This window comes from Phacochoerus africanus, chromosome 6 (assembly GCF_016906955.1).
Source record: "Phacochoerus africanus isolate WHEZ1 chromosome 6, ROS_Pafr_v1, whole genome shotgun sequence".
Lineage (NCBI taxonomy): Eukaryota > Metazoa > Chordata > Mammalia > Artiodactyla > Suidae > Phacochoerus > Phacochoerus africanus.
In genome coordinates, this window is record NC_062549.1 from 90,989,813 (window position 1) to 91,014,544 (window position 24,732).

Below are 24,732 nucleotides of genomic sequence, written 5' to 3' on the forward strand. Positions count from 1 at the left end.
CTTTTCTTTGGGTTACATGGATTTCTGAAAGTCACCAATGCTCTCTCTTGACAGCTTTTGTATAATATGAAGAACTGATGATGGATTGAAGATTATGTGTTATACAGTTTTACAGCTGTATATAAAGATGCTGAAAAATGGATGAAGTCCTTGATAAATGCGTGACAGAATGGAATGAGCATAGGCTCTGAAACAGTGCAGTCTGGTGCGATTGTAGTTGTAAAACTTAATTTTGGGCAAGTTACCTAACCTCTCAGAGTCTTTGTTTCTGTACCTGTGAAATAAGGATTATCCTATTTTATGAGATTACTATTAGGATTATCTGAGATGATATGTATAAAAAATGCTATGTTTGAGTTCCTATTGTGGCTCAGGGAGTTAAGAACCCACCTAGTATCCATGAAGATGTAGGTTTCATCCCCAGCCTTGCTCAGTGGGTTAAGGATCTGGTGTTGCCATAAGCTGGGGCATAGGTCACAACTGTGGCTTGGATCCCACATTGCTATGGCTGTGGAGTAGGCTGGTGGCTGTGGCTCTGATTCAACCCCTAGCCTAGCCTGGGAACTTCCATATGCCCTAAGATGGAAAAAAAAAATGCTATGCCATGCCTGGCACATGGTAGGTGTTCACGGTATGTTGATTTCTTTCTACTTGAGTTTTCCCTGTTCACCATGAAGCATTTTATTGTGGAATCCCCTGGGACCTTGACCTTGGGGATCATGGAACAGCAACTCCAGGATTGGGAAAACTGGGGAAATTGGGCCCATGATTCCAGGTTTAGGGATCTATAATCCAACTCCAGGGATAGGGGAGAATTTCTGAACCGATTTGTCCTCAGGATTCTTTCACATGTGCTTTCATTGATTTTTGCAACATGTCATGCACTGGCTCAGTCTTTGGAATAGTCTTCCTTTCTCATTTGTCTAAATAATCTGTCCTTAGTCCCATTTTCTTAGGGTCCTGCAGAAGTACTTCCTTGTCTTATAAATGGCTCCTGAAATATGAATTTCATCCAGAAGTTAGAGTCAGTAGCATGTCTCTGATATAACCTAAGATATACAAAGGAAGGCACTGTTTTTGTGAGAAAATGATGATCTTCTGAGTCGAGAATGTTGTGAATGCAGGCAAAGGTGAGGTTTCATCCCTCAGATGATGTGGTCTCAAACAATGAAGATAAGGATGCAGTTGGGCACTACATTTAGGACATTTTCTAAAACAAGGTACCAGAGGAACTCTTGGCCAATTGGAAGGGCACCTGGTTACCAATGAGTTGCCTATTTCAGTCTAGTACCCATTTGAGCTCTATTGGCCTCCAGGATGGTTTGTGGTAGCAAGAAATGGTTACTCTTGGTGCATTGGGGGAAAAAAAGATGAACTAATCTCAAAAGATGAAATGATAGGAGAAGAAAAAAGCAGAAGCTCTTCCAGGGCAGAGAATGAGAATATTCTTTAAGTGACTATTCCTCTAATCCCCTTTGAGAAGGGGATTCATCCATTACAAAGGTCCTCAAAATGTTTATAGGAGACTCAGGGGAGGGTGGGTGTGTTATCAATAACCTATTTCTTCCCATTTTTTTTTCTTGATCCACTTGTGATTTCCAGGTTGGTCTTGAGTTATAAGTCTTCAATTTCCTTTTGTTGGTTTTATTTTTGATTTCTTTATGTTGAGTAAATTTAATGCATCAGATACTGTGCTAGGTATTTAACACATATTTTTCTATTTAATCCTGACAACTACCCTACAATGGACATATTGTTTTCCCCCACTTTGTAAATGATTTGACTTGGAAAGATTTGAAAGCAGGATTTTGTTCTTTCACTGCACCATGGTGGTGGTGGGGAGGGCAGCCTTAAGGCCTTTAACTCAAGAACAATTCCACTAATCTTTGGGGGAACAAGTCTCTTCACTGATTAGATTCTGGTTTTACTTCCTCATGTTGTACTTTGATTACTTCTCACCACCAGAACTGCTCAAGTTCTGCTCTAATTGGGAACTAATTTGTTTACTCTCATTAATTTTATCTGAGGGAAGCCTTCCTTCCCCTGCTTGTTAATAAGGACCATATTCCTCTATCAAATCATAGAGCCACAATAGTGCTGGTTTTGTCTTTCATAAATTATTGTTCTAGATTTTTTTTCTGACTCATATTTTCTATGAGGAACAGGTTGGACTTAGGTAAAATATCCCATCATGAACCATGCTATTATGTGTTGAAAGAATCTGTCAGGAATAGCTGTAAGATTGTTTATGGGAGTTCCAATTGTGGCTCAGTGTAAACAAACTCAACTAGTATCCATGAGGATTCGTGTTCGATCCCTGGCCCTGCTCAGGTTAAGGATCCAGCATTGCTGTGAGCTGTGGTGTAGGTCACAGATGCAGTTCAGATCTAGCATTGCTGTGGCTGTGGCCGGCAGCTGTGCTCTGATTCGACTCCTAGCCTAAAAAAAAAAAAAAAAAAAAAAAAGATTGCTTATAAATGTAATTGATCTTGTGTTGGGTCTTTGTGTATAAAATCTTGTCATTGAGCAATGTTATCAGTCAGGGTTTGTAAGGAAAGGGATGGCACAGACAAACTGAATAACTAAAGAGAGGTTAAGAAAGGGACTGCACTGTGTACAAAAGTATGAGCAAGGTTGAGGAAAACCTACAAGGTTTGATCTAGTACCTGGGGAGCATTGCAGCTCACAAGCCTGAATGATCAAAGGAAGTAAGGGTTTGCTGGAATTCCAGGAGTACAGCTCTCTGAAGAGGGCTGCTGACATAAGCTATAGCTTTTGTTTAGGAAATTAAGCCAATCCATGGTGGCCAGGCAGGGAGGGAACCGAGGGAACAGATAGCCTAACCTTTCTATCTTCTCATCCTCTCATCTCCTGCAAGTGCCTCCCATGGGCTCAACACCTTCAGGAGTTCGAGGGGAAGAGAGCTTGTTGCTGCAGCCCATACAGTTCAGCCTCCTGGGGGCACAGAGCAGTGGGGAAAAGTATGGAGCAAGCCTGGAGATGGCTAAACAGAAGACATTCCACACAGCTGGGGTGCAAGATCTGGTCAGTAATATTTATGTTCAACTTGAGCTTTCCACCACAGTGAACATTCATGAGAATGGTCTCCTAACAGATCAGATAATAATTTCACCCTGTAAAAAAATGGGACTGTGTTCTGCCTCTGCTGCCTCCGACCCTTCTTTTTAATTTGTTTCTTAATGATTTGAAACAATTTGTGCATGATCTAGTTGCATATACCCCTATTATGAACAGTATAAAAAAATCTTCACTACGCTGGCGATATAATTTTGTTGTCACTAACCAGAAATGGCTCCTCTATCTTACTGGAAAACAGAGTGGCTTGAATTCAACTTTTCTAAATCCCAAATCATCATTTTTGGCAGATAGTATTTTCAATCTAATTGCCTTATATCTAATGATTATATATAGCCAGCCAATTTTTTCGGCTGCTTAAGGGTACATATTGCAACCATTTTCCTCTGGTGGTTTCACTAGAAAATTATACTACTTAAATGTAGATATTTCTCAGGTGCATTATTGACATTTGTTTCTGGGGCCCAGGAGATTAGTGAAATCTATTTTGAAAATGTTTTTATGTACCAAGTATAGCATCCATGCCTGCTTAGTAAATTGTGGTTGAATGAAAGAGAGGGAAGGAACTTTGTAGCTTTGACTTTTAGCTTTCTTTCCATGAACTCTTTTTAGGAAATGGTTTTTAGAAATGGTCTTGAAACTTTTAGTCTTGCCAGTATGTCCTCCACTGAAAACTCCCACGTGGTGGCCAGCTATTTGGGTCTTAGTTAGAAGCCTTCATTTACTTTAAAGGAAGTGCAGCTCTCTCTTGCCCTGGTGATGGTTAAGGTGTCTGAGACTCTCCTCCATTAGCAATGCAGATTTCATGCAGCTCATATGCTTGTCAAATGTTAACATTTGGACATTTCTGCTGCCCCATGCCTACCAAGAGCTTAATTAGTCGGATGAGCAATTCTGATGGACAGCTAAAGAATATAGAGTTCTTTCATTATTCTAGATCAACACTGTGCAATGGAACTTTCTGCAATGATGGAAATGTCCTACAGTTGTGCTTTACAATATAATAGTCATGGTTATTAATAACCATAATGTGTGGTTATTAAGCATTTGAAATGTGGCTGTTAAGGCTGAAGACTGGCATTTAAAAATTTGATTTAATTTCAATCTAAATAGACACTTATACCAGCGGCTACCATATTGGGCGGTGCAATTCTAGATACTCTAGATTTTTATCCCTGGGTCAAGTCAGGTTTTTTATCCCTTGTTTGGGTTTCAAAAGAATAGCACTTAAAATTCAAATTTCAAATAGAATTGCAAATTTCTATTGTGTCATTTATGGTAGTTTTTAAACATGTTTTTATATTCTTGGACATCCTTCCATCAAAACATGGAGATGAATTACCCTTCCCTCGAATGCGGGCTGGCCTTAGTGACTTGCGTCTGGCAAGTAGAATGTGGAAAAATTGATGCCCTGTGACTTTTGAGGCTAGTTCATGAAAGGCGATACAGCCTGACTGGCTCTCTTCCTCTCAGCCTGAATTTCCATGTAAGGATTCTGGCTGTTCTCACACTACCCTCCGGGAAGTCACCTATAGAGACCACCTACAGATATCTAAGAGGACCAGCTGTTCTAGCCTCCAGCTTAGAGAATTGCTTATCTGACTCCAGTCGGTCCCCAGTCAGATAATAATAATAAATGATCTCTATGATTTTAAGTCACTATTTTGAGGTTGTTGAGCAGCAACAGATAACTGAACAGTCTTGTAGGAAATAATACAAGAAAAAACAGTTCTCCTTCCTGGTACAGTCATTGTTGGGTTCTTTTGCGGACAAAGTTCTCATGGATATTAATATTAGGAAGCACTGTACTTTCTTGAGCAGCTAAAATCTTGTACTTTAATACCTTTTTGCTTTGATTGCCAGGAAGCTCAATTCCTGAATTCATGCCCCACTTTTGTAACTAAATAGGACTATCCTTTGGCCTCATCTGACTATTCCTGTTATCTTTTTTTTTTTTTAAACCCAGTGCAGTACATACATTATCAAACCACTTTTTTTTTTTTTCCAAACCACTTTGAAAAAGGAGTGCAAGTCATGTTGGGCCTTTGCTGAACCAATGTGAGCTACAAGACTGTCCAGTAGGTTGGTAATGATGGCTGGGAGAGCGCTGGAATGGTATTACTCCCAAATGGCCTTATTTTATTGGTCAGATGTTGGTTCTCTATTCTAGGGATGGGATGGCGGTACAAAGATAAGACCTTGCCAAGGGACAGACTCTCAAGATTATGCCTGGTGGGGACAGTACATGTGTTTAAACATAAAGTAATACACACTTGACTCTTGAACAACTGACCCTCGGCACATTACAAATTCACTTATAATTTATAGTCAGCCCTCCATATACATGGTTTCTTCTGTCCATGGTTCCACATTCATGGATTAATTGACCATGGATCATGTAGTACTGTAGTATTCACTACTGAAAAAATTCCATGTACAAGTGGACCCATGCAGTTCAAACCCATGTTGTTCCAGGGTCAGCTGTACATCGTAAAAGACAAACAGATTACACACTGGAAGTGTTCAGAGGATGAGAGATCACTTCCCAGTGGAGGATCATGGAAGGCTTCACAAAAGAGTGATACAGGAGTTCCCATCATGGCTCAGTGGAAACGAATCTGACTAGCATCCATGAGGACGCAGGTTCAATCCCTGGCCTTGCTCAGTGGGTTAAGGATCCAGCAATGCCATGAGCTGTGGTGTAGGTCACAGACGCAGCTTGGATCTGGTGTAGCTGTGGTTGTGGCATAGGCCAGCAGCTACAGCTCTCATCAGACCCTTAGCCTGGGGACCACCATATACTGCAGGTGCGGCCCTAAAAAAGACAAAAAAAAAAAAAAGTGGTACAGAGCTGGGCCTGGAAGGATGGATGTGATTCCCATGTGTAGACACTGGAAGAGAGGGTGGGGTGGAGGAAGGAGCAGGCTAGCAGCAGTGAGGTCAATGCTGGGAATTCTAGGCACTGTGGCATTTGGTGGGGAAGGTATTTTTAGAAGGCAGCTGTGATACATCTCAAGTTATACTGTATGAGTACTTGCTTACTCTTCTGTTTGTGGGACCGGCCCTGTCCAGGGGCATGTGATCTGCTCGTGTGGATGGGATTGACTCAGGGAGAGAGACCACTGTGATTAAAGTTTCCACTGAGCTGGCTGCTTAGAAAACTCAACACTGAGACTGTGTTCTGAGGTAGCTGCTTAAAACCTTTTAGTAGCAAATAGCTTTTAGACTTCAGTATGGAAGAGAAAGTACTGGAAGGGATTCTACAGCATTGCGCAGCCCTGCAGTCGGGGGCATTTCAGGACGCTTGCAAGAAATCCAGCGGCATGCTCAGCATCTTCTTAGACTGCCTTAAATTTCCTGCAGCCTCCTGTGATCACAGGAGCCTGGTATTCCATGGACAGTAAGCCCAGAAAAGCCAAAGGGTGGACCTCTGTGGGGACAGATCTGCAGTTCTTTCCAGAGCTTGATTGATTTGTTACAATTGGTAATAGGTTAATAGGTGCCTCTCCTGAAATTCCCCAGTTGCCTCTTTTTGTCTTTTCTTTTCTTCTTTCTTTCTCTCTCTCTCTCTTTTTTTTTTGCTTTTTAGCATATGGAAGTTCCCTGGCTAGGGGTCGAATTGGAACTGAGCTGCTGGCCTATGCCACTGCCACAGCCACAGCAACGCGGGATCCAAGCCACATCTGCGACTTACACCACAGCTTATGGCAACACCGGATCCTTAACCCACTGAGCAAGGCCAGGGATGGAACCTGTATCCTCATGGATATTCATCGGGTTTGTTACCACTGAACTACAACAGGAAATCCCACAACTGTTTTTTGAAATAGGAAAAAAACAGGTTATGTAAGTAGGAAACTGCTAATGGTGTGAAAACTTTTCCGGACCATTAAAACAAAATCCTGCCACTTGCCTGTAAGTGAAAGTTAAAACAAACCTCCTTTCTTGTTTAAGAAAAAACCCAAGTCAATATCTGCTTACAGCAAAATTCAATGCTCTTCTGTTGGATTCTTCTGAGGATACAAAACCCCCAAAGTACACCAGACTGGGTGAATGACCTACAAGTGTCCTGACTCAAAATCCAACTTCTTGGGGTGCTTCCCTACAAAGCCTCTTCCAAAAGTGTTAATACACCAATAATCATAGATGCTGTGTTAACTTTGCTCAGAACTGTATAGCCGATCAATCATCTTCATATACAGTATCTCATCTCATCCTTGTAAAAACTCAGTGAGGTGACTGTTATTGTCTACTTTTGCAGAGGAGAAAACTGAAGCCTAGATAACTTAGTTATCCTAAATCTCAGGGTGCATGAGTTATCAGTGGTCTTAGGAAGGTTTATATCTGGTCTTAGGAATCTAAGTCTGCCTGTGTCCGTGTGAGAGGCAAGGTTGGGACCCATAAGTGAGAGGACAGATGCAGCGGTATGTTGAGCAAACCTTTGATCATCTGGGGTTATGCTGTCCCCAGACAGGGGCAACTTTTGCCAGCCTTCTCTCTGCCTGGGAAGGTAATCAGTTAATGGCAGAGACTCCACCCCCAAGTCTGGAGGTGGCCAAAATTATGATGCAGTTCAAATTCCTCATTTTTCAGATGCAGACGTTGAGGTTCAGAGAAGTTCAATGTCTTGCAAAGACTGACACAGATAACTGGTGGCACAGCTGGGATTGTTGCCCAGTTTTCTGGATCTTACAGCAATTTCTACTACTTTCCCTGAACATTCTTCCTGTTCCACAATCTCTCCTTTTGAGTGGGTGGAAATGTGTTTACAATGAAAGGTGACTGGACCCTCCTTAGAGGAGTGAGCTAACATTAACAGTTGCTGCTATTCATCCAACACTGGTGATGTGCCAGGCTCTGTTCTAGGTCCTTTACTACATTCTTCTTCTTCTTCTTCTTTTTTTTTTTGGTCTTTTTGCCTTTTCTAGGGCCGCTCCTGTGGCACATGGAGGTTCCCAGGCTATGGGTGGAGTCGGAGCTGTGGCCACCAGCCTAAGCCAGAGCCACAGCAACGCGGGATCCAAGCTGCGTCTGCGACCTACATCACAGCTCACGGCAATACTGGATCCTTAACCCACTGAGCAAGGCCAGGGATGGAACCCACAACCTCATGGTTCCTAGTCAGGTTTGCTGCGCCACGACGGGAACTTCTTTTTTTTTTAAGGGCTGCACCCCTGGCATATGGAAGTTCCCAGGCTAGGGGTCAAATCAGAGCCATAGAAGCCGCTGGCCTACGCCACAGCCATGGCAATGCCAGATCAGAGCCTCATCTGTGACCTACGCCACAGCTCTTGGTGACGAAGGATTCTTAACCCACTGAGTGAGGCCAGGGATGGAGCCTGTGTCCCTGTGGATATTAGTCAGATTCATTTCCACTGAGCCACAAGGGGAATTCCCTCAGGACATTATTTTTAATCTTCGTGAGAACTCTGCAAAGTGTATGTTATTATCTCTCTGAGGAGACAGAGACCAGCGTTGATGAGGGCTTTGCCAGGACAATACTGAGTTCCTTCCACTGTGCAGTGAATCCTCTGTAAGAATTTATGGAGACTAGGAAACAGACACATCTGAGCTTTTTATATGGTCAAGTATTATTTTCAGAAAATTATTAAAATTCAAATTGTGGGAGTTCCCGTCGTGGCGCAGTGGTTAATGAATCCGACTAGGAACCATGAGGTTGCGGGTTCGGTCCCTGCCCTTGCTCAGTGGGTTAACGATCCGGCGTTGCCGTGAGCTGTGGTGTAGGTTGCAGACGAGGCTCGAATCCCGAGTTGCTGTGGCTCTGGCGTAGGCCGGCCGGTGGCTACAGCTCCGATTCAACCCCTAGCCTGGGAACCTCCATATGCCGCGGGAGCGGCCCAAGAAACAGCAACAACAACAACAACAACAAAAAGACAAAAGACAAAAAAAAATTCAAATTGTGTTTATTCTGGAGTTCATGCTATGGCACAACAGGATTGACGGCGTCTTTGGAGTGCTAGGAAGCAGGTTTGTTCCCTTGCCTGGCACAGTGGGCTAAGGATCCAGCGTTGCTGCAACTGCAGCTCAGATCTGATCCCTGGCTCGGAACTCCATATGCCACGGGGCAGGCAAAAAGAAAAAAAAAATTGTATTTATTTCTAGAACAATATACAATTAAAAAAAGGGATAAGGGAGATGAATCAGTTAGCACTTTTAAACAGAGTCCTTAGAAGTCTTGATTAATAAGGTTTTTTTTTTTTTTTTGTAAAGGGAAACTAACAATGAAAAAAACCATAATTCAAGTCATATTGCTTAAGCAATTTTTTTAGAAGCTCTCTTCTTGGTGTTGGTTTTTTTTTTTTTTAAACTTCTATTCATCTAGAGTGCTAGCGAGAGAGCTCTGGAGGTTCTTTTGTATTAATTAGTTCTCTCAAATTAGAATACCTTTAGGAGCCCTAAGCATATTCATGATTGATACCCCAGTTAGAGTTACTTTGATACACCTGCTCTCCTCTTAGCATCTGTGATATGCTTTCCCAAAAGTTTTTTTGAGAAGCATTTTTTTAAACTTGGAAAATTTTGAGGAAATGGAGAGGTCTGCTTGCCATGCTTCCAAGGAAGTGTATGGACACAGATGGGCAGCACGGAGTTGCTTGGTACTTGGGAATCAGCTGGGAAGGTCACAGAAAACGGGAAGACAGAACTGACAGGGAGTTGGGAAAGTGTCAATGTGAAGTTTCTCAATTTCCATTTTTTCCCCCTGATCCCCTAATGGCTGTTCCTGGCCGGTAGGTCCCCAAATCCTGATACAGCATGGGTGGCTAATTGTTGGCTTAAAGTGCTAACCTTCATCAGGCAGTGCACAGAGGTGTCATGATGTGGCTTTTAGCATGATTCCCAACACTCTACCTCTGTCATTTGATTCCATTCCTTTTTATTCTGCTTCCACTTATACAACCCAGAATGGCTGCATCATGGATTGCCCTCACAGAACTGGGGTAAGAGCCTTCTTCCCTGAAGTAGCCAGTGTGATGATGCGCTCTTAACTGCTGTCGGAACTCTTTGTTTTGGCTGCACCCGGGGTATGTGGAAGTTCCCAGGCCAGCAATCAAGCCCAAGCCACAACACTGACAATGCTGGATCCTTAGCCTGCTGAGCCACAGGGAACTCTGAGCTGTCATAACTTTTTACTTGGTTTCTGGCCCTTTGACTTGTATTTCTTGACTCTAGTGCTGCTTGTGGGTTTCCTGATTCCTAACTGCTGGCTTGGTTTTTAACCTACGTGCTTAATCTGGACTCCTGATAGGCGTCTAATTCCTGACTATTTGTTTGGCTTGTGCCCTGTTTATTGGCTATTCCCATCCCCAGTCCTCTACCTGTGATTTTTAGATTTATTTTCTGTCTGTCTTCCTAGCTTGGCTCTGGAACATGATAATCCTCATCAGGACCAGTCCTGATCCAATACAGTCCATCTCATTGAGCACCCAGTTAAACAAGAGAACTGTGGAAAGGGTTGTCAATTTCATGTCATCATCCAGCATCTGGTAAGATTCTCAGGGTCTTATTGATCATGGGGTTGCTTTTACATAAGAGTTCAAAGAATGCCTGAACAGAAAAAAGCTTTTTATAATCAACGGGCAATAATTGTTATTCCTTCCAGTTGCTGAGTTAGCTATGCCTTCATAAATTGTAACATAATGTTCCAAGTTTTATTGAGTTCCTGTGGTGTCCTGAAATTGGGGTCAGTCCACCTCTCCAAAGAAGACCAGGCATTTTCCTGCGATGCAGGATATTTGCTGAGAGTTCATGGGTGATCATTTCTACTGCTTCTTCCTCACTCTAAGAGTGAACAAAAGTCACTTTCCCCACAGAGCCTAGATTTTTACAGTAACATTACCTATGTGAAATCCCAACTTATCTCAATAGGAGATTATTAAAGAAGGAGAATTTCCCATCCAAGATAACTAGTCCAGATCAAGGTCCTTGGTTGGGAAGCAAAACTTAATATTTGATCCCAACAAAGCTCTGGAGTTTGTCTTGCAGATTTGTGGAGAGTATATAACCATGAGTAATTTCTTGGTCAAATGAAACCAGGATGAATTCCTCACCATTTGCTGGGGCTATGTTGAAGCACCTGCCAATTCAGATAGGATGGGCTCTCCAATATCAATGCTTTTAGATCATTGTTCTTGAGAATTCACGTTAAGCTCATTTCTAAAATTATACTTGACTCTGACAGATGAGTTGATGAGTCAGTGTCCTCTTCCAGAGTTCATGATGATTCTAAGGGCATGTTATCAACCACATTTCTAACCAAAAATCTAGCAATTTTAGGTGTGGCTCTTAAAGTAGATGATTTCCTCAGGGTCACAGTGTACCCTGCACTTGTAGCTGCTTTTTGAGCTATAGGGTTTGGTGGGGCTGGGACTGCTGACCTCAGGAAGGATTTGGGATGGTGCTTGGCAATCCCATGACACGTCAGTTGTTCTTTCCCATCATCCGTCTGGCATCGATTGGCTCAAAAACAGAGCACAATTCCCGGTTGATGTTGAAATTCTCTGTTGTCCTTTGAAATCCTAAGTAATGATTTCCTCCTATTGTGTAACTCAAGAAGTTTGATACAGTGTTATGTTTGGCACTTTGTTTCTGGACAGCTCTCTTTACAGAGGCCACCTATAGGTGTCCTCGAGTTGCTAGAGTGACAGTCAGTGCTGGATGATGCAACAGCGGCCGCAAGTCAAGAGTCTGTGTGGCAATAAAACACATCCTATAGGAACAGAGGCAGAGATAAGCAGGGGCCATTCTAAGAGGGATGCAGCAACAACTCAAATATCTATCACTCAGACAATCAAGGTCGTAGGGAGCAGAGTAGGAACACCAAGAAAACAGTCCCTGATAAACCAAGGCCATAATTGGAAGTGTTTCTGGCAATGTGAAGGAGGACTTTGGAGGCCTCCAGGGTGAGATAAGGCAAGCAATCAACATGTCAAGGTAATTTGTTAGCTGTTCTGGCTTTGGGTCGAGGTGTGTAAACCTGCCCACTGTGATGTATGAAGCCTGCTAACCCGAGGGGACTTGGCCATAGAAGGACAATAGCAGAGCAGAGCCTGCTTGGAACTGACAAGAGGGGCCACCTGTACCTGTCAATGTAACAATGTGTTACATCTGTAACAATGTAACATCTGTCCCAGTGAAGGCAGACCCTGATTACAAACCACACACACACACACACACACACACACACACTCACACACAGAGCAGTAACAAAACCTACTAGTATCAGTGAGGATACAGGTTCAATCCCTGGTCTTGCCTAGTGGGTTAAAGATCTTGCATTGCTGTGAGCTATGGTGTGGGTTGTAGATGTGGCTGTGGTATAGGCTGGCAGCTGCAGCTCCAATTCACCCCCTAGCCTAGGAACCTCATATGCTGCAGGTGCAGCCTTAAAAAAGGAAAAAATAAAAGAAAACCAAAAAAACAACAAAAACCCACTTATAGAGATAGAGGGGTTGCCATGCCCCCCCCACCCCCACCCCATAGAGGACAGCAGGGTGTTTCCCATCTTTCCCTGATCTTACCGAGTTGTTCTTATGGATTGATGCTCTCAGAAAACTGCAAAGTGGGAGTTCCCTGGTGGCTCAGTAGGTTAAGGATTCAGCATTGTCATTGCTGTGGCTCTGGTTGCTATTGTAGCAAAGGTTCCATCCCTGCCTGAGAACCTCTGCATGCCTCCAGCATGGCCAAAAAAAAAAAAAAAAAGCTGCAAAATGATTATAAAGCCTTTAGTGAAATTTTCTCAATGTAGCCCAAACACTAATTATAACTGTCCCTACTCACACTAACTGTATATGCCCCTCACCACCTCACTGAGCCCACATAGATTATATACCGCTCACCGCATGGTTAATCTCACACCCGACTCTACATTTCACACTGATCCACTAAGCTCACACTAACCATACATACCCTTCACCATCTCAGCGATTCGACCCCCACCCTGCCCCGTGCCCGGATGAGCTCGCACAAGCCAGCTCACTGACATCACATGGATTATAGATTGTTGTGAAAGCACTTGCTTTCTGCCTGCTCAATACCTATTTTCCCATTTTTCCTGGAAATAAGCCCTGGCTTTATTCACGGTGATGCTGTAGGCAGCCAGGAGAGTACACTTCTCAGCTTCCCTTACAGTTATGTTGGGTTCTGTCTCTAGGTCTGGCCCAAGAGACTTTAAACACAACTTGTTGGGTGGGATTCCTGGGATGGTTTCTTGAAAGGGGACAGAATGCTGGGGCATAATCTTTTGCCCATTGTATTTGGGTCTGTGTTCCTACAGCTGGATGTCATTCTTACCCACACAACCCCTCGCCATTCTTCTGAGTTCACGCTGACTATGCATATACTTACCGTCCCCCTCGGCCAGTATGCACTTTGCGTATTATCATTTGACCATGATGTCGCATAAGTGGAACAACTGTCTTCTTTTTTTTGTTAATGCCCAGATGAGTCTCTGCATTTTCCTTTCGAGTTATTAGTTGTATAAAGCAGAGTGGACCAGAATCTCTGCAGTACATAAATCCTTCTATAAATGTTAATGGGGAGAGGCTAAGCCACACAGTTGTGCACAGAAACCAATAGTTGGGTGGTGCCGAGAGATTGGAGATTAACAGTGCATCTTCCTCTGGGTCAGCCCCACATCATGTCATAGCATTACTCCTGCATCACAGAGGATAGGGTGGTGTCCTCGAGGGCAGACTTTACAATCTACTAGTGTAAAGCTGAGTCACACCTGCTACACTTCCCAAAGGGTTACATTTGAAAAAAAAATCATATTAATTTCTTTACCTTGCCTTGTACCTTCACCCCAAATAACCAGAAGAAACAAAACTTGAAATACGGGAGTTCCTATTGTGGCTCAGCGGGTTAAGAACCCAACATAATATCAGAGAGGATGCAGGTTTGATCCTTGACCTGGCTCAGTGGGTTAAGAATCTGGCATTGCCACAAACTGTGGTGTAGGTCACAGATGTAGCTCGGATCTGGTTTTGCTGCGGCTGTGGCGTAGGTCTGCAGCTGCAGCTCTGATTCAACACTTAGCCTGGGAATTTTCAAATGCTGCAAGTGCAGCTGTAAAGAGGAAAAAAACCCCAACCAACCAAACAAAAAAACTCTTGAATTAAGATACTGCAACTGGAAAGTGGGCAGTGGAAAGATGGGCTAGAACCAGTGCTGCTTCCTAAAGGAAAACGATGTGAATGGTGCCCCCTGGAGGGTGCAGATCAGTGGCCCTGGTTTGTTCCCACCTCTACCATCTACCTCAGCTGCCATCAGAGTCCTTGGGGATTGGCTGTGGCGAAACCCTTGCTCTGGTTCTGTTCCTCCTCATTCTTTTGGCAGAAAGCCCCTCCCCAAGCTTTAGCTGGTGGAGCGGGGGCGGGAGTCCTCTAAGTAGACACATATTCAGGTAAATGATTTTTCTACCAAGGACTCCTCAGGCTGTGAAGAGTAAGAGGGAGGGGGTGTGAGTGAAATCTCCTGGTAGGACGTGATTACCTTGGCATAAATATCACCTTTTCCTGTTCCAGAAGAAAACTAGGAAGCATGGCTTAAAACGTCAAAGCAGTAGATTTAGAAGGAAAGTGAAAAGAGATGATTTTATTATTTATTTATTTATATTTGCTTTTTAGGGCTGCACCCACAGCATATAGAGGTTCCCAGGCTAGGCGTCTAATTGGAGCTACAACTGCCAGCCTATGCCACAGGCACAGCAACGCAGGATCCGAGCCACGTCTGCAAACTACTCCACAGCTCATGGCAACACCAGATCCTCAGCTCACTGAACGAGGCCAGGAATTGAACCTACAACCTCATGGTTCCTAGTTGGATTTGTTTCCACTGCAGCACGATGGGAACTCCCAAAGAGGGATGATTTAAAACAAAGAGTTTTTGAGTGTCTGGACTCTATACTTCTGGGCCTCTGTTCTTAACTAGTTAGGTACCTGGAAGGACTAGAGAATGCCTCTACATGGCCCCTTTCATGAGACTTGATGGCCGGCTGTGATGGGCAGGTGGGAGCTTATGACTCTTTGGAAGCCTCAAGGTCATCCCTCAGATTTGGGGTTCAGGAGTAGTCACATGTCTGAGTCTTGGTCACCCCCTCATCTTGCTCTTTATCGATTCCACTAGGTCTGGATACACGAAGTCATTTCTTAAAGAAATAACCCATGTTAAAATGAAGGAAAAAAAAAAAAAGAGTTCTGTCAGTTAAGGACCCAGTGTTGTCACTGCTGAGGTTCGGGTTGATGCTATGGCGAGGGTTCGATTCCTGGCCTGAGAATTACTGCACGCTGCAAGCACAGGCAAATAAAGAAAGAAAGAAAGAAAGAAAGGGACAAAGAAGTAACCATGTTCATTTTTCCATGATGGATTTTCCATCTCCTTAACCTCAGGAGTCCTACTGTCTGCCCACCCTGCCCATCTCAGCCTCTGGAGATTCTTTGTATGTTAATGACACACAGCAAAGAAGCTGTTGCTTCCAGCCTTCGTTCTTTCCAATCTGTCCTTTGTTGTTCCTGTTGATAGGGACAAGTCATTTATCTCATTTGCGCTTCTGTTTCCTCGTCTGTGAAATGAAGGCCCACACATGCCCTAAAGACAGGGAACTCACTTGAGACACAAGCGAATCAGTGGCCGAGTCCAGGCCTGCACCCAGGCCTCCTGATCCCCCTCCTCAGGTCTCCAGTGACAACAGTAACTCACGGCTTGTTGTGGAAATCAGATTAGGTGATGTGCTGAAAGGCATTTTATGCTCTGAGAAGTGACACGAAGATCTTTGTGATTATTGTTAGGGATTTATGCTCCCTCACAATCCCAGTGACAGAGTGAAGCCTTGCTCTTAGAGAAAATGACTTTCCTTCACTGTTTTGTCTCTCCCACAAACCTCAGGGGAATGGCTTTTAAGCTTTTTAAAGAGTCAACTAACACTGGGGAGGTTTTAAACTACAGTTGATGAAGCTTCTGTTGGCTTTTTTCCAGTGTCTGAGTCTTTTCTGATCTCACTGTAAGCTGGAGTTAGCTCTGTCGTCTGCCTCTAGGGACCCAGTAATAATATCATCCCTTTTAGGTACGCTGTGTGTGTGTCCCTTCCAAGAGCCACAAGGATCCCTGGTCCTCTTTTATATCTGTGGGACTCAGAGCTGAGCTCAGATCTTGTTGAGGTCTGTAGGAATAAAAACTCTCTAGTGAGGAAGATCCTGAAGAAAGCACATTTTGAGGAGACAGAGACAAAGATCTGAGAGCAGAAACAGGGTCCCTTTGATGGAGACTTTGTTAAGAACCAGTCTTTGGGAGTTCCCATTGTGGCTCAGTGGTTAACGAATCCAACTAAGAACGATGAGGTTGTGGGTTCAATCCCTGGCCTTGCTCAGTGGGTTAAAGATCCGGCGTTGCTGTGAGCTGTGGTGTAGGTCGAAGACAAGGCTCGGATCCCGCATTGCTGTGTCTCTGGCGTAGCCTGGCGGCTACAGCTCTGATTAGACCCCTAGCCTGGGAACCTCCATATGCCGCAGATGCGGACCTAGAAAAGGCAAAAAGACAACAAAACAAAACAAAACACAGTCTTTGGAGGGAAATAATGGAGGTGCAAACATGGAAGCACTGTTGTCCCTAAATGGAAACACTGTCTGTGGTGGGGGGAACTTTAGTCCCGCTGTGGTCCTGGGCCTCTCAGAGGGCGGGGTCCTTGCGATGCCTGCTGGAGATGGCTCCTCCCACTTCAGCCTTAGGCGGCCACCCTGAGGGGCTGACTCTCCTCTCTTTCTTTCTATCTGACCCATGAACCCTTCAGAGCGTCTTAGTGAGTTCTTGAGAGAAATGAGCTTCTTTAAGAGGGTGTGGTCACCAGAAGTCATTGAATTGTAGGATTTTTAAAACCAAAAAGGTTGTAAACTTCGAGGTTCTCACGTTAGAGATGAGGACATTGAGGCCCAGAGAAGTTAAGGGATTCGTTCAAATGTTTGCAGCGCAGTAGCATCTATTTTGGGATGATAATGTAGGTTTCTTCATTTCTAATTAAATGCTCTCTTCTCCTGAATCTTTTGTAATCAGAAAGATGACACTCTTGATAAATAACAATAGGACGGTTAGGGCAGATTCAAGAATTAATTGGTTTATTTTCTGGCGGTAGGAGCTACTCTAAGAGAAAGTGGCTCAGAGTTAGTGTTAAGAAACCATCAGAGTCACAAAAATGCACGAATAAAGTGTAATGTCCCTGCCACACTTCCCAGTGCTCTTCATTTCTCGTTCTGTTAATAGTCCCAAGTTCTAATGTCTTCTCTCTTAACAAATTAAAGAGCACAAGGAGGTATCAGTAGGAGCCTCTCTTTAAAAAATGAAACCAAAAACTATTACTTAAAATTTTTTTTTTCTTTTGTCTTTTTAGGGCCGCACCCATGGCATGTGGAAGTTCCCAGGCTCTGGGTTGAACTGGAGCTGTAGCCAGTAGCCTACACCACAGCCACAGCAGCACAGGATCCGAGCCACGTCTGCTAACTACACCACAGCTCACGGCAATGCCAGATCCTTAACCCACTGAGCAAGGCCAGGGATCGAACCTGCCTCCTCATAGATACTAGTCAGGTTTGCTAACCACTGAGCCATGATGGGAACTCCCACTTTTTTTTTTAATTTTATTAAAATTTTTTTTTTTTATGGCCGCATCTGCAGCATATGGAAGTTCCCAGGCCAGAGGTTGAATCGGAGCTGCAGCTTTGACCTACACCACAACCACAGCAATATTCGGTCCGAGCTGCATCTGTGACCTACTCTGCACCTCACTGCAGCACTGGATCCCTAACCCACTGAGCCAGGCCAGGGATTGCATCCTCGGAGACAATATCAGGTCCTTAACCCACTGAGTCACAGCGGAAACTCCAAAAAACCATTACGTTTTTGTTCACAAACATAGGATCTTATAAAAGCCTAGAAAGGAAGACAATAGGAAGGACACGTTTCCTTCATCCTGATCTCCGCTGACTGATTTTCCTTGCACCCAGGGAATGTGGGCTTGGGCTTATTTCCGGGGCTATGTGTAACCAAGAACTAGAAATGGAAAGCTTAGCAATGGTGTTCAGCAGTTTCCTTCTATTTTTAAATAAAACACATCTCTAAATATAATGTAAATACATTCAGCTACCATGTAAAGTTATAAAATAAAGAGTTCGTGTTCTTACCCAGTGATGTGTTGGAGCTGACCCACACTAACTCAGGAGAATGCACTGTTACTGAGGAATTATTGTGATCCTGTTATGAAATCACTGGTAGCTTGAAATCAGTCACGATGAAAATATTTACACCAGGGAGGTCAGAAAATGCTATAAATCAGGGCTTTCTTTTCTTTCTTTCTTTTTTTTTTTAAATTAGAGAGCTACTTTGCCAATACAACAATATCTTTGCCACATGAGAAGTTCCACTATCCAGAAGTAATCTTTGTTAATTTTCTTATATAAAACATCCCCAGGAGTTCCCGTTGTGGCTTACTGGATTAAGAACCCAACATAGTGTCCATGAGGATGAGGGTTTGATCCCTGGCCTCGCTCAGTGGGTTAAGGTTCTGGCATTGCTGTAAGCTGTGGCAGAGGTTGCAGATGCGGCTCAGATCTGGTGGTGTTGTGGCTGTGGTGTAGGCTTGCAGCTGTAGCTCTGATTCAACTCCTAGCCTGGGAACTTCCCTATGACGCAGGCGTGGCTGTAAAAAGAAAAAAAAAGAAGTCCCCAAAATGACTCTTCATGTGCTAGCACATATGCATGTACAATTTTAATTTATTCATAGAAAGAGAGTAACATTTTACAACATTTTCCTGAGATTTTCCATATCAGCACATATAGATGTAACAACTCACTGTTTTAAATTATAATATGATAGGCTGTTCTATGGCTGTACCATAGTCTCTTTAGCCAGTCTCTCCATGATGGGTGTCCATGTTTGGATTTCTCCAAAAGGAAACCCTGAGGTGTGGGGTTGGGTGCAGATGGTTCATTTGGCAGGTGAATGAGGAAGCACAAATGAGACAGTGAGCAAAGTGGGACGGGGAAGTTGGCTTATTTAAATCAGAGATAAATAAAGTCCTCACATTTGATTGCTTTATATGTCTCCTTTTAATCTATAGGCTCCGCATTTGTCACTTTTTCCTTTTGCAATTTATTTATTGATGGTACCAGGGCATTTTGCTTATTGGGTCCCCATGGCATAATTTAATATGCTCCTCTCATGTACTATATTTCCTATAAGTTATTGTCGGATATAAAGGTAGAAATTTGTCCCAGCTTAATAATGATAATAAAATAATGATAGATACTCTAATTGTTAGGCTCCATTTATTTTCATTATCACTGTTTTTATCATAGGCTTTATATTGGAGAACAATTTTGGATTTATAGACAAATTGAGAAGATAGTACAAAGAATTCCCCATATACTCTCCCTCCCAATGATTTTTCCCTCTTAGGAACTTTTTACTTTGGTATGGTACATTCGTTACAACTAATGAATCTATATTGACACATTATTATTATCTAAAGTTCCCAATTTATTTAGATTTTTTTTTTCTTTTTCAGCCACACCTGTGGCACGTGGAAGTTCCCAGGGAAGGGATCGAATCTGAGCCACAGCTGTGACCTACACCATAGCTGTGGCAACACCTGATCCTTAACCCATTGTGTCATAGTGGGAATTCCCACAGTTTATTCGGATTTTCAAATTTTTTACCTAATGTTCTTTTTCTGCTCCAAGATTGCTCCCAATCAATGCACCCTGCATTTACTTGTCAAGTCTTTTTAGGTTCCCCTTGGCTGTGACCGTGTCTTGTACCTTCCTGATTTTTGATGACCTTGACAGTGTTGAAGCATACTGAGCAGGAATATTGTAGGATGCTAATCTATTGGAGTTTGATGTTTTTCTTCTGATTAGACTGTGTTTATGGGTTTTGAGGAGGAGATCACAGAGGTAAAGTGCCATTTTCATCACATTCTATCAAGAGTACAACCTATGGGAGTTCTCGACGTGGCACAACGGAAACGAATCTGACTAGGAACCATGAGGTTGCCAGTTCGATCCCTGGCCTCGCTCAGTGGGTTAAGGATCTGGTGTTGCTGTGAGCTGTGGTGTAGGTCATGGATGAGGCTTGAATCTCCTGTTGCTGTGGCTGTGGCGTAGGCTGGCAGCTGTAGCTCTGATTAGACCCCTAGCCTGGGAATCTCCATGTGCCGCAGATGAGGCCCTAAAAAGGCAAAAGGCAAAAGACAAAAGACAAAAAAAAAAAAAAAGAGTACAATCTATGGATGTGATTTGTGGCTGTGATGTGGACTCTGACCGCCTGGCAGAGGTAGTGTTTGTCCACTGCAAAGTTACTCTCCCCTCCTTCCTCCATAGTTCCACAGTCTTTGGAAGGAAGTCACTATATGCAGCTCATTCTTCAGGTGTGAGGAGTTACATTCCTCCTCCTTGATGGTGGAGTGTCCATATAAAATTATTTGGAATTCTTCTGCATGAGGTCTTTGTTTCTTCTCCCCACATATATATATATATATATTTTTTTGCTCATTTATTTATATCAGTATGGACTCATAGATATTCATATTATACTTTGGGCTATAATCTAATGCCACTTTATTTTCTTGGCCAAATTGTTGCAGGTTTGGCCAGTAGGAGCTCTTTCAGTTGGCTCCTGTGTCCCTTTGACATACCCCTATCATAGTGCATTATTGTTTATTTGTTGTGAGCAATTCCTTAGTTTCCGGGTTCCATTGGTTTTAAGGAATTGACACTCCGTTTTCCTCAAGTTTTGAGTAGGGGAGTTAAGTGTCATGGCCGGAAGTGCATAAAGATGTGCTCTCCTTTTCCCAACCTAATGAAATGTGATGGCTAGTTTTGCTTGACCTTTGAACCACTGGGGTCAACACCCCACCCCCACCATGTCCCCCTTTAAAAGATTCTTCATTGGCAATTGTTTATTGAGGCTCCCAGTCTTTGCCTTTGGTCTTCCTTTTCTAGCCAAGGCTAGAAATTTTAAACATGCATGGCATATATGTCTCTGTTTCTAGAACAATTTTGGTGCAGATGTAGGCCCAAATTGGTCTGGGCTCTGTGGGTCCTTGTGTGTGTGGTGTTGGGTGGCGTGTGGGGGTGATCTCAGTTCCTGCTCCACAACTGTGTGCAAAAGTCTTATCTTCTTTTCCTAAAGCCAAGACTTGGGCAACTGGGAAAACCACATGCCCTTATTATCTTGCGCTCTGGCTTTTCTGCTCCTTTTTATCTTGTCTCTTGAGACTCTCTTTGCTTTTTTGTAGTTCAACTCTGTATTTTAATATATGTTTGTTATCTTTTACCCAGAATTTCTAAATCTTTTATATTTAAGTTTTGTTGTGTTTTGTTTTGCTTTTTAGGGCCACACCCATGGCATATGGAAGTTTCCAGGCTAGGGGTAGAATTAGAACTACAGCTGCTGGTCTACACCACAGCCACAGCAACCTGGGATCCAAGCTGCATCTGCGACCTACGGCATAGCTCACAGCAATGCCAGATTCTTAACCCACTGAGCAAGGCCAGGGATTGAACCCACATCCTCATAGATCATAGTTGGATTTGTTAACTGCTGAGCTACGAAGGGAACTCCTATAGTTAAATTTTTTAAGTCAGTTATGTTGCCAGAAATGGAAGTCCTACCCTTTACTTACTCTTTTTAATTCACTTTTTTGATTTTGAGAAATTAAAACAATTAAGAACTATGTAGTATTATTTCAAATATAATCCTAACCTCTACCCAGAAATGGAAATTCTTTAATTTATCCCATGAATATTTATGTGCAAGACAATGTTCTAGGAACTTGAGATAAATTGGTGAAGAAAACAAAAATCCCTTTCCCCATGGAATTTACGTTCTAGTGAGAGATGCAAACAAGGAATAATAAACATAATATACAATGATATTGCCAGATATGTAGAAGGGAATAGTGCTTTGGAAACAACAACACGGAAGAAAATCCAAAATAACTAGAGCAGGGCTTGGGAATCAAGAATGTAGGAAAGTGGACTCTCTCTCTTTTTTTTTTTCCTTTTTAAGTAAGGTAGTTCTAGTGAGCCCCACTGAAAAGATCTCATTTGAGTAAGGCTAGGAGGAGGTGAGGGTGTTGGCCAGGTAGATTTCTGGGGGAAGAGCATTTCAGACAGAGGGAACAGTTAATGCAAAGGCCTTAAGGTGGGAGTATGTCTGATGGGTTTGAGAAAAAGCAAGGCCTGTGTGGCTGGAACAGAGGGCATAGGGGGAGGAGCATGAGAGATGAGGTTCAGACAGAGGAGAGAGGGTAGGTGGTAGAGGGACTCATGGTCATTGGAAGAACTTTATTTTTTCTCTGGGTAACATGGGATCCATTGAAGGTGGTGCTTCCCCCACCCCTCAAATTGAAAGAGAGAACATTTGGGTTTCTGAGTCATTTAAGAGTAGGAAGCTCTGTTACCCCCAATTTTTTAATGTATCATTTCTACAAACAAGGACCTCTCCCCTATACAACCACCAAGCCCAAGAAACTAGTGTGGATACTGTAGTACTGTTCTATCTGCAGACACTTCACATTCTACCGACTGTTTCAGATATGTCCTTTTTATAGCCAGAGGATCCAGTCTAGATCACACACAGCTTTTTCGTTGTCACATCTCTTTAGCCTGAAAGAGTTCTTTGCACTTACTTGACCGTGGCGGCATCGGCAAGGCATTGGCACTTTTGCAGATGACAAGCCAATCACTTCGTAGACTGTCCCCCTGTTGGGTTTTGTTAGTTGTTCCCTCATGATTAGAATCAGGTTATTTGATGTAATAATATCAGAGAGTAGGAGTTTTTTTTTTCCTTATTGCATGTAGTCATGGGTGCACAACTTGAACTTTTCTCATTACTCATACAGCTAAATTTGATCATTTAACTAACATGATGTCATCCAGGTTTCTCTTCTATAAAGTTGCTTATATTCTATATAATGAGTAAGTATTTGGGGGAGAGATCATTTAAGACAATGTAAATATCTTTTTCCTCATCAAATGTTCACCGACTATTCTTGTTTTCCCAAAGAGTTTCTGTATCTGTGTGTTAATATTACCTGTAGCAATGATGAGCTGGTTTCAGCACCCCCGACTTTAAAAATGTACTCTGAGAAAGCTTGTTCACATAAATAGGTAGATGAGCTCAGAACAAGTTTTGTACTAGCTCGTTGGCTTAATCCTTTGAACTCCTTCCAAGCTATATGCAAGTCACAAATTAAATTACATATAATGCTCTATCAGCTGATTAGATTATCCTTAAGTTTGTTTAAACAGAAACAATTTTTAAAAGCATACCTTTCAAAAGGATTTGCTTCTTAATTTTCAATTTCTCTAAATTACACAGAAAACTTGTTAAGATTTATTAATGACACTTCATTTTATATATTGCTTTTTTAAAAAAAATTGAAGCATAGCTGATTTACAGTTTTGTGTTAGTTTTAGGTGTAAAGTGATTCATATTCTTTTTCAAATTATTTTCAGATTCTTTTCCCTTGTAGGTTATTACAAAATATTAAGTACAGTTCCTGTTGGTTATCTTTTTTTTTTTTTTTTTGGTCTTTTTAGGGCCACACCTGCTGCATATGAAAGTTCCCAGGCTAGGGGTTGAATTGGAGCTGCAGCTGCTGGCCACAGCCACAGCCACAGCCACAGCAACACGGATCCAAACCCCATCCATAACCTACACAAAGCTCATGGAAATGCCGGATTCTTAACCCACTGAATGGGGCCAGGGATCAGACCTGCATCCTCATGGATACTACTTGGCTTTGCTAGCACTGTGCCACAATGGGAGCTCCATATCTATTTTATATATGGTAGTGAGTATATATTAATCCCAAATTCCTAATTTTTCCCTCCCCCTTTCCCCTTTGGTAATCATAAGTTTGTTTGCTGTGTTTGTGGGTCTATGCCTATTTTGTCAATAAGTTCCTTTGTGTCATTTTTTTTTAGATTTCACATATAAACAATATTATATGGTATCATATGATATCTGTCTGGCTTACTTCACTTAGTATGATAACCTCTAGGTCCACCTGAGTTGCTGCAAATGGCATTATTTCATTTTTTATGGCTAAGTAAATTCCATTGCATTATTTATATGTGTGTGTATATATACATACACACACACACACATACATACACACACACACCACATCTTCTTTATCTATTCATCTGTTGATGAACATTTAAGTTGCTTCCATGTCTTGACTATTGTAAATAGTGCTGAAGTGAACACTGGGTGCATGTATTTTTTTGAACTATAGTTTTTTCTGGATATATGCCCAGGAGTGGGATTGTTGGTAACTCTATTTTTAGTTTTTTAAGGAACTTCCATGCTGTTCTCCATGGTGGCTGTACCAATTGACATTACCACCAACAGTGAACATGATATACTTAAAAGGATTTAGGAAAATTTGAATATTAATTTTAATATGCCATCATTGATACAACATTTTGATAACATACATTTATGATGTAATTTGGGGGGGTAAAAAATATTGGCTCTGGAAATTTAACTCCGTCAATATATGGAAATTACCCACCATATAACCTAATGATGGTGGGCTACTAATTACCATGCCAGGACAA

General features: G+C 42.5%; 1 protein-coding gene across 2 annotated transcripts in view; it reads left to right on the forward strand.

Annotated features, from left to right (window-relative positions):
* Window positions 1-24,732, forward strand: part of LOC125129476 (C-reactive protein-like) — a 62,960-nt gene that overhangs the window by 14,375 nt on the left and 23,853 nt on the right. The window contains exons 1-2 of one of the 2 annotated variants that reach the window (XM_047784204.1): window positions 2,510-3,045; window positions 10,472-10,601. The gene's annotated coding sequence lies outside the window, so the exon portion shown is untranslated. Of the gene's footprint in view, window positions 1-2,509; window positions 3,046-10,471; window positions 10,602-24,732 lie in introns of those variants that run through there. The other variant, XM_047784203.1, reaches the window with a different exon arrangement.